We start from the raw sequence: 15,824 nt of genomic DNA, 5'->3' as shown, positions 1-15,824 counted from the left end.
GAGCATTACAGACTAGAAATAACTGTTTCCAGTTGCCTGGACGTGCTACTGTTTGATAAGGTGATAAGAGGTCAGAATAGCAGAGAGGTATTTCATGTGCATTTATGTTTTCAACACTGCCAATCTCACTGGAATTGCACTCGGCAAATTACACATTATCCACAGTACTTTACAAATGCCAGGAAATGATTGCAGGTTCAGCCAGGGCTTATGTGAGTGCAATGCATCACACAGTGTCTGAACTCGGCACCACACATTCTTTTCTTCGCGCTGCAAAACTGCGCTCCCCCGCTGGGGGACTATTTACCGCGTGCCTCTATCATTAGCAAAATGGCCGCTGCTCCGGCGGCGATGGGCGCGCGCGCGCCTTCCTCGGCCCCCGCCATCATGGGTCAGGAGTCAGCCCATCGAAATCTGTTTATCTCCCATCATCTTCCTCCAGAGGCTCGGACCACGAGCCCTTACCCTGCGTCTGATCAGAGCAAAAGAACAAAAGGTGGAAAATGTCGCAAACACGCAGTAATGAGCCCTCTGTCTTTTACCTTCTCTTGTCAACGGGCACAGCAGCGCTCTCCAGGAAGGGGGGACATAAATTTATCTTTGATTGCGCGCCATCAGCCCACAGAACGGCCTTGCTCTACGAGCCGCTAACGCTTAATCTCGAAGCCCCTAAAATCTAATTAAACCATTGTTAAACTGCTTTTATTTTCCAGTAAAGATCCCGCTCTGGGTCTTAATTCGCCGCCATAAGTGACAAGTGATGAATTGGCCACCCTGGGGTAAAAAAGAGAGCTTAATGAATTGATTGCACGTAAAAACAGATGGGGTAATCAATTACTATCGTGGTAAAAACGGCGTTAAGCGTCATGGAGCTAATCAAGGGATGCTCTCTCTCACCTGTAATGTGACAGCCCTGCCCGCTTCCTCATTACTCCCATTCCCTAAAACAGAATTTAAGCTTACTGGTGTGAGAAACTAGAGGCGGTTTGCATTGATGTATGTATTATGTCTATTGCTTGTTGTTTTAAACAAGCGTATAACAAAATAGTCTGCCACAACACAGCTGCTAGGACTATTTGCCCCATGGGGGCAGATGCCATTTTCCTCACCACTGTGGTGCTTCACAGATGACCGCTCTCCTCAGCAAATGTAACTGCAGACAAGAAATATAGTTGTATACTGAGCTGGTTGCAGGCACCTAACGCTGTTTAGGACCGTTGAAATTAATATATATATATATATATATATATATATATATTTAGTTGTCATTTTCATTCTCTGGTCATTTATTTTTATTTACTAAGTTTTGTATAGCACAAACCTGACCCAAGCAGAACAGTCTGCCCTGGGCGGCATGAGTTTTGGGGGCAGGGCCCCCTACTCCCGCTCTTACCTGCGGCCGCTGCAGGGAGGCAAACGAACATAGGAATCCCAGCACCCCGCCCCCCTCGCTTTTAACCCCTTTGCAGTGGGGCTAATTCCCCCGCAATGTGGGGGGGGCAGGGGGGCTGCGCGTGGCACCGCGGTGCTTGTGAGGAGCACAGCTCGTCATGCAGCACAGTGGCGCTGATCTCATGACGAGCTGAGCTTGTCATGACTCCGCCCACTCAATGGAACGCCCCGCACATGAGGGGAATTATCCCCGCGTGGCCGTTCCGCGGCAGTCATGACGAGCTGAGCTCATCATGAGCACAGCGCCACTGTGCCTCATGACGAGCTGAGCTCGTCATGAGCACCAAAAGTGTTAACAAGCGGCCGTCGGGTGGAAAAAGCAGAGGCTGCCACGGACGGCATAGGGTCTAGCTATGCCACTGTGCGCATCCCTGAATTCTCACTCCCCATTGGCAAAGGGTCAATACTGTTTTGCATATGGCTGGGTCTAAACTGAGGTGGCTTGGCGTGCAAAATAATGATGGACAGGGATGTGGCTTGAGTAATTACTAGTGATTGAGATTAATTTAAGCATTCCATTCATTACGTTTTTTGTATACTTTAGTGTGTCATCCTAAATGGGTGGGTATGTCCAGATGTGGTCAATGGAACCAATCTCTACCTGTCTGATGAGCCCTAACTTGAGTGAAACCGGCCCTTGGTTGCATGTGTTCCAGTTCAGGGAGACCTGGCCAGGCAGCTTGGCCTGGATTGTTCCTACTGGAGCAGGGTCAAGACTGATTTGTATATGACAGGGTCCAAACTCAGGTGGTATGGTATGCAAATTAACGATAGACTGGAATGCAGGCCGAGTAATTACCATTGACCAAGATTATTTCAAACATTCCATCCATCACTTTTTGTATACTTTAGTATGTCACCCTAAGTGGAATGGGTATGCTATGTTTTGTGCACATTGTGTCATTGGAACCAAACTAGGCCTGGCTGATTGGCCCTAACAAGGGCAAAACCGGTCCTGGGTTGCTTGTTCTTTCATTCAGGCAGGACCTGGCCTGGCAGTTCAGGCTGGAATGTTCCCGTTGGAGAAGGGTCAAGACTGTTTTGCATATGACTAGTTCCAAAGTGAGGTGGCATTGTGTGCAAAATACCATTTGACTGGGATGCAGCCCTCAGTATTTACCAGTTTCTCAGATTAATTCAGGCATTCCACCCTCACTTTTATGTATGCTTTTGTCTGTAATTAAATCCTCCATGCCTTCTTGCCAGCAGGCTGAGCCTATGGTTCTTTCCCAGGAAAGTTAATCCACTCTTCATTAAAAACTAATTAATGCCACTGGTTCGAAGTGATTAATTACTGTTCTTCAGTATGAGTGTTTTCTACATAATGGGGACTTGAATAGGTATTACCATCAGTGAGCAGATTTTTGGATGTTGTCAATTTAATTGATTTTGGTTACTTTTGCATACACATTCTGCACTCTTCCCGGAGACTCCTGGTTCCACTCAAATGAGATTCAATTTGAGGTATACCTACTGAATGTGATTGTAATTCTAGGAACAGTATGGTTAATTGTTCATTATATCATTAGATTGCAACCATTAAAAAGCTTAAAGGATGAAATGAACATTGTGAAATTTCCAATAGGAACATTAAAAGGAGAAATAAGACTGGAGAACATTTATTACTAATATGTAGGGATGTTTGTAATGATGTTCATCGAAATATACCACTGTTGATCACTCTATCTTTTCTTCTGTACAGTAAGACATGTCATAATAATTTATGTCTAGTAATGGTAGACCTATTGCATACAATAAGGCAGTGTAAGTATTACTCACTATTCACGTAAATTTAAATTATGTGCCTACACACAGTAGGAGATGAAAAATAGTTTACTCCTAATATTGGTAGATATTTTGCATTCAGAAATCAGTGGCACCACACACACGCCTATGATATTGTCAAGGTCTGGTCACTGAGAAGGTCTGTTGAGTCTCCTTGATTGGCCAAAGGCAACTCCTCCTATTGTCCAGGGTGTCACCAAGTGGAAGGGGTCTAGTGTGCTCTTAAGAGGGTTCTAGTTAGGAGGAAAACCACAAACTGTAAAACTGTAAAAAAAAAATGCAAAAAAAAACTCTTGAAAAATCTTGTAGCTCTTGACTTAAGATGAAGAAAAATACTGAAGGGATTAGCAAGGCACCAATTTCCACCCGACATCAGGCAGTAGAAAAGTAAGTGGGCTATCCAAAGGTGTAACCAAGCAGACGATCCAGGTCTTAGAAGCAATAATCATGGACACAAATAGTAACAAGGAAGTGAAGAACTTGACAAAACATAATGATCTGTGATGCATCCTTGAGCTGGGAATGCCTCCTTTTAAATGATTCAAATAACTGACATCACAGGAAAAGACTGTACTTCATCTGGTATTGGGAAACTTGGAGCGCACCCTCTTGAGAGACTGCTGTCTTGTAAGGGGCACTTTATAAGGCTTGTTCACACCCCACTTTTGGAACTTATTGTATTAGTTTGGCTCACAAGAAAGAAGGCCAAGTATGACATTCTTCACCCAGAGCAACATTCTGCAGTGTCTCCGCCACCCTTCAATCAATCACTCAGGGTCTAAAGACCCTTCATGCCTGACACTTCAGGTAGATTGGAGAACACTCCTCTGGGTGACTGCGCCCGGGAAATCTGAGTAACAGGGACACTCAGTCGCATGCTGAACGTGTCGCTCAGCAACACGCTGTCCAGCAGCATGAGGACCGCTCCTTCCTCTTTTGGATGCGCGTAGACTCTGGTGAGCTCTCGGCACAGCTCACAATGCAGGTGTAACAGATGTTCTCATTCAATAAAAAAACAAAATTGGGAGGAACTAAATAGTTCAAGAAGATAAGCGTGAGAGTAGTAACCGTCACAATCTTAGATGTATAATATTTTAAATTTTTAACGTTTTCCTAATTCCGGTGAGCATTGTTACTAAAGATCTGACTTTTCAGCTCCCACCCTATTGGACAAAATGTGGTGAGTTTATCTCTGGTACAATCTGTTTGCCAATACTGGCTTCACAAGTATTTGCAATGCGATCGGCCTCACCTTTGGGATCCTATAAGTGTTTACACATGCATTATATCATGTTATATTACTGCAATGGACTATGTGGCAGTGATTATAAGTGTGGCAGTATATTTGGCAGTTGTTGACTTTAACCCCCTTCCCCGCGGCGCAAATACGGCCGCGGTGCGGGGAATCAATTAGGGTGCGTAACCCCTTGCGTGCTCAGGACGTCCCCCAGCTGTCCTTCGTCACGCTGGGCGTGTGCTCACGACGGCCTGGGGGCGTACAAACTCCGCCCACTAATTAATTCTTCTGCACATGCGGGGGATTTGCGCTGCGCTGGGGAAGCGGCAGCGTTCGGAAGGCCCCCGGCCGTCCTGAGCACACACCCAGTGTGACGTCAGACGGGCGGGGGCTGTTCTTAGCACACACGGGGTTAACTGCTAACAGGGTTAATTACCTTACATCTGTAATTTTTTTAACGATTTTATATATGTATTGAAATGAAATGCCTCTTGTTTTATGTTTTCTTGTAAAAATGTACATGTGGAACTCAATGAATGTCCAAATCTTTTTATAATACTAAAGTGGAAATGGTTTTCAATTACCTATTTTACCCATCTCCATAAATAAAGACCAACCAGGAGGCAACCCTACTTATAAACGCCTTATTTTGAGTGCTGAGACATGTTTACAATTGGGCACAAGTAGTGTTTGCATCCGATTTTAGATAACACCTCTTGAATAAAATGCGCTTGGCCCCGGGTTATTCATCAAGCGAAATGCGCTCGCAAAAGGGCCAGATTCTGAGAATCTGGCCCTTTGCGAGTGCAATTTTTGCATTTGGGATTCATCATCCCAAATGCAAAAATCGCTAATAAAGAATTCGCAAATATGCGAGGATTAGCATTTAAGAATCTCTATTAGAGATTCCTTAAATGCTATTCATGAAACATTTAAAAATTGCGAATTCGCAATTTAGGACCGCTATTTACCACAAAGTCAAACCTCGTGGTAAATAGCGAAAACTTAGAAAAATGCATTTTTCTAAGTTGCATCTTACACACACACATGTCCTTTGGACATGTGTGTGCACAACATCAGCGTAAATTCACATTTCAGGGGTGCTACAGGGTGTCCTTTGGACACCCCTGCACCCTTGAAATCGCATCCTTATTTGCGATTAGCAAATTGCTATTCGCAAATAAGGAATAACTCCCCATGCATTCCTATGGGCCTTCTAGCCCATAGGAATGCATGGGGAATAAGGCCCATAGGAATGCATGGGGAGTTATTCCTTATTTGCGAATAGCAATTTGCTAATCGCAAATAAGGAACATGTAGGAATTGTCAATATTTTTTGCAATTCCTACATGAATCTTGTTTTGCAAGTCCTTAATAGCGATTCCTTATGAATCGCTATTAAAGACTCGCAAAACGGGTCTTTGATGAATCTGGCAGTTATTCTCTTTTGTATATGCAAATTCCATCAGGTGCGACAAAAAATGCTCAAAAGGGAGCACTGTGCAGTAATTCCGATCGCAAAGGCTGTTACTGCACGTTATTCCCCAATGCACAAGGAAACACTTAAAATGAAGCGCAAAAACTCCCCAGGGACACAACGACGTTGTATATTAACTTTATCCCTCAGGCAGTTTTTTGAGCCCAGTGTTATGGTGCCCAAGGATTGAGGCTATGAGTTTATTTGACCCGAAAGGAAAACAAATAAAATCCCATCCCATATTTCTGGAAAGGTCTGCTTTCTTTGTTTCGAGAACATCAGAAAATATATTTGCATTATGTTCCGTACATTCTCGTCTCTGTGCTTTTTGAATGCAAGCAACGCATCTACAATTTTTTTTTTTTAAAGGAGGGGATCATATTTAAATACCAGACTGGAAGCAGGCCAGGGAATGGAATGGCGGGGGTAGGTGTGTTAAAGGGTAACCAATTTGAAGGGATGGTGGAGTGTTCTGTGCAGATTGAGAATACTGCACAGAGAAGCCTGAGGGAACCAGGTCTTCGCCATTACAGTGGCCCCGTCAGCCGAAAGCCATGAGGAAAATCCCAATTGATCTGCTTATGCAGGGTTTGAAAGCACTAACAAAAAAATAGGATAAATTAAAGCAAGCCCTCCCCTTTTTCACTGTCGCTTTAATGAGCACTTAGAAAAACCACAGAGGAGGAAGCCTACATATCGCTTTTCTGACTCTCTCGCTCTCTTTTTCCACCTCCCACCGCCTCCATCGCCACTTTCTTACCCAGGTTCTGTTTCAGGAGAATGGTGTCGGGCGGGCTGTCCTGCTGAAGATCATCACTGTGGCATGCGCACCACCGCAATAGCAGGGCGAGCAGCCACAGTACCAGTTACGGCCAAGCCATCGCCAGTCCTCTGCCGGTGGGACAATGCAGCTTGGGTGAAAATAACAGCCACCCGAATTGAGCGACTTTGCCAGTGGCAGCTGTAACGGTCCCTACCAACTATTGCTCCATGGAATCATATGGCCTCTGATGCCACCCAACGACGCTGAGTGGCTTCCCTTCTTGCCCATACTATCTGTGCCCTCACTTTGGCCGCTCACGCCATGCTCCTTAATTACAGATCTCGGGTCCTACCGCCTGGGCAGCTCCTGAACCCGGCCCGCCTCTCTAACCTGCCGGCCAGATTTCACAAGTACAACTTAAAACAACCTTTGGGTGCTGAGTTACGGAACAGAAAGGCGCGAGTGCGCTATAAAAAAGTTAAAAAACGTAATAAGAAAAATAAAAGCCAGACCAAAGAAGAGTAGTCAGGCGGTGATCTGCGGGTGAGGAGGAGGGAGTGGAACCTGCAAAGCTTCACTTTGTCCTGTTTTGTTTCGCTGCTTGTGCTGTCTCTGCCTTCCACCGTGAATTGGCCCGTGTTGCAAACATTAAATTAACTCTTTCTGCATGAAAGCCGTTGTATGCGAATGTGTTCTGGACAGATCAGGCAAAATATAGTGCGAACTCACCCAGCCAATCCCAGGAGAAAACAAGCATTTACAAATGCAATAGGACTCGTATTTAAGCGAGACCTATTGCATTGTAAACAAAAGTGCAGGCGTCCAAGAACGCATGAACAGGAGTGGGAGATAGTGGTGGTGGGCAGAGAGAAGTTATGGACTGTGGGAGGAATGGGGGGAGGCAGGGGAACAAAAGAGTTTTCAAAGAAAAGGGGCCGATAGCCATGGAAGGAGAAAAATGACGTCATAGCCGTTAGGAGGAGGGACTAACCAGCCGAAAACGCATGAGAATGCAGCATTTACAATTTAAGCCAATGAAAAAGATGTGCTGAAAGTGGGCGGAGCTTCTCGCCACTATACTGTATACTGCATGCCTCGCAAAATGAGTAGTGCATGCGCTGCACCGCTAGACGAGACCTAAAAATGTCAATGTCTCATCCCTGGCAAACAAACCTTTAGCTAATGCTGGAGATCCTAAGAACCTCAGCACTTGTCATGCTTTCCTTTCCTCACAAAGATCATTAAAAGTTGTTTAGTTTAATGTATGGAATGGCTAAGAATTGCCATTTCCAATTGTGACTAATGTACAGGAGCAGGCAGTCTTAGAAATAGACCGCGTGACCATAGTTCACTGCCTCATTCTGTCTAGACTTGATTACAGCTGCTCCTTATTAACAGGCCTTTCATAGTGCACTGGGCAGGTTTGCACTCAGTCACTCACATTGCCACTGGAAGCAAATCATTTGAACACATCCTGCTTCCTTAAATACCATCCCCTGGTTTCCAATTGTGGCTAGATCAGTCTATAGGATGGCATGTATCACTGGTAAAGTCTAGCACAAAAGCACTCTCTACTTGACCTAAAAAATGAGCATTTGAAAACTTCTGGAATTGAATTTGAATTTGAATTTGAAAGGATTTGTATAGCGCTCGTGCACCTGGCGGTTTCTTGGCGCTTACTGGCAACAGCTACTCTGGAGGACAATAGATGCTAGGCAGAACTGAATCTCTTCTGTTGGAATCAACAGCATGTATAGGTTGCATACTTTCCTTTCGATGAGTGGACCTTGACCCTATCATTTCTACTCTTGTGGACTTCAGGCTCACTTTTGGAGGGTTACCACAATATGAAGGTAACAGTTACAAAGGAGCGCACAGCGTGTGTAAGTAAAGTATATGGGTTTCTAGTCAAATTGGTGCTCTAAGCGGAAGGAGTAGGTTACCACTACTCTAAAAAAAGCCAACAAGTGACTTAAACATAGATAAATTATCCACCAAGCACTCGTCTTCAAATAAAGTCAATATCTTCAAATGTTCCTGTGTTGTTTTTATTCCATCTTCACGTCATTAGATTCCATCATCCAATATAATGTATTTCATAACACCAGCCAACACGTGTTTCGTCTAGTCAGTCTATGACAAAACAGACTTCTTCAGGGCTGTAAATAATATAATAACCAATATATATATCACAATTCTGTATTAAATATTAACAACCAGCATAAATTCACCGAATGCTGTGTTGAGAAAAGAGTAAACAGGGAAGTACCAATCACCAAGAGAAAAGCCTGAAACACCCGATTTGTAAAGCAATGCTTATGCTTGATACCAATGTAACAATCCCATAAAAGTCCCATACAACAAAGAAAGAAACAGTTAAAACTGGAATGACGTACCCAAAGAACTTCTAGTTCAAATGTGTAACACGATGAGCTATTTAGCAAGTAACCTAAAATACCAAAAAATTTAAAAACCAAAAAATTAGACCTAATCAAAAACAACATCTTTTGGACAAAGTCAACATCAAATTAACAGCTAAATCCTTATCAACTCACCAAATTAAAGAACAAGGTCCGTGTAGCACGTGTAAATCAGCTTCTTGTATAATCTCATCAATCCAAAGCAACCAAAATTATAGTCAACCACTTCTGTAAGTAAAGTGCATATCATTTTATCCTTGTATATTACTAACACCCAAAGTACCACTACCTGTACACTCATACTGTGACAAAGACGCTATATTGCGTCAGAAATCCGAAATCATGCTGTACCTGAAATTTTAAGAGTTCATAAATCCAGGGCGCCATCAAATCAATAAACGTATATCAGCGTAAAAAGGGTCCAAATGTTCGTAAATTCAAATTAATATATCCAAGCTATCGTCGTATCTACAATCACAAGTAAATAACTCCATTTAGTATAAAACTATTATCCAAATCAATCAACATATCATGTAAGCATGAATATTTTCATTTATAGACTCACCGCAAATCTGCATGAACAGAGTCAATTCCTTCGCGTGCTACACCGTCGCCATCTTTGAGTAGCAATTTATATCAGAAACCGCGGGCGCCATCTTAGAGTAGGCAAACTACCGTTTCATGTTAAAGGACCACAGACGAAACACGTGTTGGCTGGTGTTATGAAATACATTATATTGGATGATGGAATCTAATGACGTGAAGATGGAATAAAAACAACACAAGAACATTTGAAGATATTGACTTTATTTGAAGACGAGTGCTTGGTGGATAATTTATCTATGTTTAAGTCACTTTTGGAGGGTAATAGAATTTTGTATGGTCATAATACCATGGGCACTGTTCTCTCATTTGCTCTCAGATATCTCCTCTCTCTAAAAGGACCCAACTTTTTGTCCTTTACCTCTTAGGCTGAAAGTGATTTCCACCTGGTCATTTTATCTTCATTGAAATTGAATAGTATTGTGTGGCTCTGTTACTTTTAAGATCATTGTCTCTGCAAGGGGTCCAACCCAGCAGCATAGTAGATGGCACTCCCTTCATGATAATTCTGTCTGGAGGCTAGCTTCTCATCCCCACATTTTCCCCTATTCCCCCCACAGAAGCCTTTCTCATCCACCTCCCACCCGACGTCGCTATTCTGCGTTCCATTTTCAAGCACAGTCATGGATCCTACCTCACAGAGATTTCTTGACGCCAAGCTGAAGACATTGGGGCACAATGCAGTTACTTGCTTAGTGCTTTCCTTAGTCACATGGTGCAGCTTCCTACCCGCCTTCCATAGTTACTTCTGTAGTGTTTTCCTTAATTATTTGCTGTAACGTCTTCCCTTTATATTGGCATACTTGCCATCTTATATATATATATATACATACTGCTGCCTTGTCAAAGCATTGCTGTAGCTTTGTCTTCTAGTTGTAAGGCACTTCAATCCCCTTGTGCCATATCTGTGCTGTTCAAAACCACAAAATTAAATAAACAAATTGTTATTTGGGAACATTTCACTCCGACGTTAGAGGTTACCTAGTACAGCAGTTCTTAATCTTTTGGTTTCTGTGGACCCCACTGAATCACTACTGGAAGCGGAGGACCCCCACTTGAGCGATTTCTACGTTTTGAACCTTAAAACAATGCATAAAAATACGGAAACAAATATACATCAAACAAATGCACATATAATGACATATTTTATTTAATTAAAAAGTAAAAATAAATAGAAGTTTTAATAAGAAGGGTTGAGATTTCCAAAATGTGGTTATATTTCTAAAAGGCAAAACAATATGCTACACTCTGGCATATCACTTTATCTTTGCTGCTCCTAGTGCATGCTCTCTTTTTGGTGGAGTATGCCAGTGTTTCAATGGAGACCGCTAGTCGACCATGCTAGATTCTGTTTGCTATGTCTGTGCTGCTCTGAAAAAACAAGCTAAGGATACAAACTTCGGGGCCCATTAAGATGGCGGGCGGATTGCCCCCGCCAGGCTGGCGGTAGACACCGCCAGCCTGGCGGGGGCAATCTGCCCGCCATCCGCACCTGAATTCCCCCCGCCATATTAGGATGGCGGGGGGGACCGCAGCGGTTGGAGAGACCGTCCGCCGCTTTTCCGCCCCGGTCGCCTTGCAACCGGGGCGAAAAGGTTTAATATGGTGATGGTGTCTAATAGATACCGCCAGCCATATTATGATAGGCTTGTGCAGATGCCTTTCCGTGGCGGCGATGCCGCCACGGAAAGGCATGCGGTCTTCACTCTGGGGGCCCCCTGTGGGCCCCCAGAGTGAAGGAGAGGTGGGGGGTTCACACGGGGGGTACCTGTGGTACCCCCCCTTCATTTGCATAAACAAAGAGGCAGGCACCGCGCGGTGCCTGCCGCTTTGTCTATGCAAATGCATTAATGCATTTTTAGCATTGTGGCAGGGGCTGCAGAGAGCACCGCCCGCCACAATGCTAAAAATGCAGGATGAGCCCGCCACTGTGCCTAACCCCCCACGGGACCTCCGCCCTAATGGCGGGCAGTCCCAAACCCCGGTAGGATGACATCCTAATAGGCCCCTACATTTCTTAACGGTCCAGAGAGAGATGCGGACAGTACTACTGGGTTTTTTCCCAACACCTAAAAACAAGAAGTTGAGCAGGAAATTTGTGCTTCTGGGCTTAATAAAGAAAAACATTGCAATTGAATGGCAAAAACCGATGCCCCAGAAGCGTGAAAGAGGGCTGAAAGACATGTGTGACTGGGCAACTGCAGAGAGAGTAAGAATGAAACAAGTTAGGAGAGACGACAAATTAGAATACGACCTCAAAGCATGGACGGCATTGATAACTGACCTACAGTCCCCAACAGAAGCGAACTCACAGATGGGACAGCCAACCCATAAAATTCATAAGGCACACAAACGCAGGATAGTTGAACAGACGATTATTTATTCAGACAGCAAAAGGAATACAGATGTCTGACAGGGGGTGTGGGGGGAGTTAAAGGGATAAGTTGGCATAAAAGCAAATAAGCAGGAAACACCAACATTTTTTAAGTTCAGAATGAATTTTATTTCAGGGAAAAAGAAGAGACAAGGTGCCAAAACAAAGTGCAATAAAAAATAGAAAGTACAAGCATATCAATGAGCTATGGGCATAATACATGTAGAAACATAATGAAAGCTAATCACAGGTATCAGGGATAAAGAAAATGAAAACCACAGTTGTAGAGATAAAATCAGATAAAAGGAAATACATACAATTGATAGTGGAAAATAAACGGAATGCGGAGGGCAATCAAGGAGGCTTGAGAACCTCTTGCTGCGAGAGGAAACACCAACATTAAAGGTATTTATCATAGAGTGAGAAAAAGTCACAATCTAAAGGCCGCAACATCAGTAAATCATGTCATAAGCTGAATGATACATAAGTATGTATAATGACCAGTGTAGCACGAAGCCGTTGGAAGAGTTACTGTACGATCTATGCTAGACAATGCTGTTGTATGTATTTTTGAAATGCCAATAAAGTTGTTTAAAAAAATACTTAATTTCTAGACTCAAATTTCAAATTCTTCATATTTACAGAGTGTTTTAAAAAGTTTAATTTTACATTTGTTTTCCTAGTGAATATACTTTATTAATTAACTAATATTATTTAATTTTCTAAACAGTTGCAGACCCGCCAGTGGCCCACGGACTTCAGGTTAAGAACTGGACAGCCCTAAGGCACATGAAATTCGCCATGTAAAGCAAGTAAGATTCCGAGGACAAACAATGCAATTAAACAGGGAAGGAGCACTAGAGCTGTTCTGTAAGGTGAATATTTCATAATATTTAATGATGCACACTCTCACGGTAGAGTTAACACCATCCGAGAAACCCAATTATGCAGCAGCCAATTGCAGAACAGGAGGTAATGGAACAGCAGCCAGAAGCGTTGCTAGCTAGAGTGGACCGGGATGCTGGATGTATGCATTTTGATCTAGTGTTACTGCAAATGACAAGCTAGGTAACTTAATTAAAAAGCATATGCTGATACCCAATAAGCACATTAGATGGTAGACGTAGGATACACACTTTACTGAGAAATGGAGATATAGTGATAACATGTATAGCTGGCACATAGTCCAGATGCGTTTGCTCTGTTGGTGCAATAAAAACTGAGGGACAGACAAGTCTCAAGCTGATGGGACAAAGATAAATAGAAAGGGATCAATAATAAAGCAAGGATGATCAATATATGCAGGTTTCAGCTGAAGGATACTGAAATCCTGGAGTTTTAGAGGCGACAAAGGAGTTTAAAGTGTTTCGGAGCACTGAAAACAATAGTAGTGTCTGTATTTGGGAGCAATCACTGGAATAATAGGAAAGGAATGAAAACAGATATGAGCAATTGCTTTTTATATTGCCTGGCATAACCCACTGCAATAACAGGAACACAATCATGGAAATATTAGGTATGGGGTAAGGGTAGCAATAACCAAATACAATGCCCAGGACAAGATTAACTTGTGGTAAAGGTAGAACTTTAGAAGTAGTGAGAGTCAGGGATAAAACCCATCTAATTGTGCTAGTGGGAAGCTGTGAGTATCCTGAGTCCTTATGCAGTATGGCCGATAGAAACATGTGTGAGTTCTTAGCAGTCCAGTACCAGTGCCCCACATAGGTTAGGTATTCAAAGGTCCTTCAGAATGCCAGCCACCAAGTAATTGGGTTACACTAGAATAATTAATCAGGCTGAGTTTGTGCCCCTGGTTACATTGAAGGAGTCTGGCCTGCTGGGTGTGCCTCATCTGCAATGTTTGGAATATTAGAGTAGCAAAACTGAGCCTTGCCCCAGCATCCTCTCTCAAAATGACAAATGTCTTACTACCTCGGTGAGAGTCTGCAAGTCAATTGTGGCAGCCAGCTATCCTCCATGCACTGGCAGTGTTTAGACATTCAGTGTATCTTTAAGAGGCAGCACTTGGCCCCTGGCATTCAAGGCAGACTCAGCATCTGCTGTTTACCACGGGCTCACCAGCTCCTGAGTTCCAAAAGTCGCTCTTCAGCTATCACCGTAGACAGAATTAGATTAACGCAAGTGCCTCTTATTTAAAAGACCTTAGCCTAGCAATTTGAAGTTGGGAGCAGCACCTTAGGCCAAGCTTCTCCAGTCAATTTTACCAGCTGGAGATCCCTAACAGTATGTGGTCACCATCTCTGCTCACCACTGGGTAACCGGGTATCTTGACTGGCTCAAGATGAGATTACCTAGCCAGTGTCCACACCACAGTGGAGTACGCCCTCCTTCACTGTTGAAACCCCAGGCCTAGGAATGAAGGTGACTTCACCATAAGGCCTGCCAATCCAATTGACAAGATAAGCCATTGCAAGGTGGGTAGAGGGCCAGATTGTTAAGTAACAGCAAGGGTTATTGATCATGGCATTGTGACCTTTCCATTCAGTATTTTTCCAGTGGTATTTTAGGCCTGGAGCTTTTAGAAGAGTGTCCATTCTTGGGATCCACTAGAAGACACATTGTCAGTGCTACTCCTCAAGATAAACTGAGGCTGGTTGTCACACAAACATTTTTGGAAAATGAATTGTACAACCAAGACCTGAGGACTCTGGCAACCATCCCTTGAGCACATAACTCCCAAATAATCACAATTTGGGACACCTTTTAGTGGAGCATGAATGGTAAGCTTCCAACACCTTGGATCCACTATTAGTTTTTTTTTTAACTGTTGCAAATCATTATAATTATTAAACATATAGGGCCAGATGTGTGATCATCCCGTTTTGCAGGTCGCAAATTGCGATATTTTGTGACTTGCGAAACTAAATGTACTAATGTGTCTCAGACACATTTAGTGATTCCCAATGGGGTTGCAAATGAGCTGCCTCATCAATTTTTATGAGGCAGGTCACAATTTGGGAATGGCCAGCCCTCACAGAGATGGTAGCCTTCTGGGGTAAGCAGACCCCCATGTCTGTGACTGCTTTTGAAATAAAACAGAGTTTTTTTTAATGGAGTCCTTAAAGGAAAATGGGATTAATTCAAAAAAGTAAAATAATACGTTTCTGTTTAATTTTTTGAGATTAGGCAGTGGTCCACGGGACCACTGGCTTCTCTTAAACAATATTTCCGCTGCCCAACACAGAGGGGAAGCGGTCCCCTGGGTACCCCTTCCTGTTTGTGACTGGCTGGACTGTTCCCATGAGGCACAGGGTCAGACTGATTTGCATATGGCCATGTCTGGGTTGGCAGAGTGAGATAAAGAATGAAGATGGATTAAACCCAGATCAGTTGACTGGGGGTGAGTGCTTGCAATGTTCAACACTCCGTCCATCATCCCCTTTGGTTTTGCTTTGTTCGCCTTAAGTTGGCAGCGTATGCCCAGATGGGAATCCCTTGCTCACTTTGCCACTGGATTCAAGCTAGCCTGGCTGATGATGGCTGATTAGCCAGAAACTGGTTCCAGGATGCTTATGTCCGGTCCAGGGAAGACATGGCTTGGCAGTTCGGGCTGGACTGTTCCCATGAGGCACAGGGTCAGACTGATTTGCATATGACCATGTCTGAACTGGGGTGGCGGAGTAAGCAAAAGAATGATGATGGATTAAACCCAGATCAGTTGACTGGGGATGAGTGCTTGCAATGTTCAACAC

At 43.5% G+C, this 15,824-nt stretch overlaps 1 long non-coding RNA gene across 2 annotated transcripts in view; it reads left to right on the top strand.

The window, feature by feature from the left end:
* The window catches only part of LOC144785646 (uncharacterized), a 144,473-nt gene that overhangs the window by 33,663 nt on the left and 94,986 nt on the right, over window positions 1-15,824 (top strand). For both annotated transcript variants that reach the window (XR_013602005.1, XR_013602004.1), the window contains exon 2: window positions 12,842-12,986. This is a non-coding gene — a long non-coding RNA (uncharacterized LOC144785646). The remainder of the gene's footprint in view (window positions 1-12,841; window positions 12,987-15,824) is intronic.

This window comes from Lissotriton helveticus, chromosome 10, assembly GCF_964261635.1.
Source record: "Lissotriton helveticus chromosome 10, aLisHel1.1, whole genome shotgun sequence".
Classification (NCBI taxonomy): Eukaryota; Metazoa; Chordata; class Amphibia; order Caudata; family Salamandridae; genus Lissotriton; species Lissotriton helveticus.
Note: the sequence above shows the minus strand (reverse complement) of the source record. Positions and strands in the feature narration are given on the sequence as shown.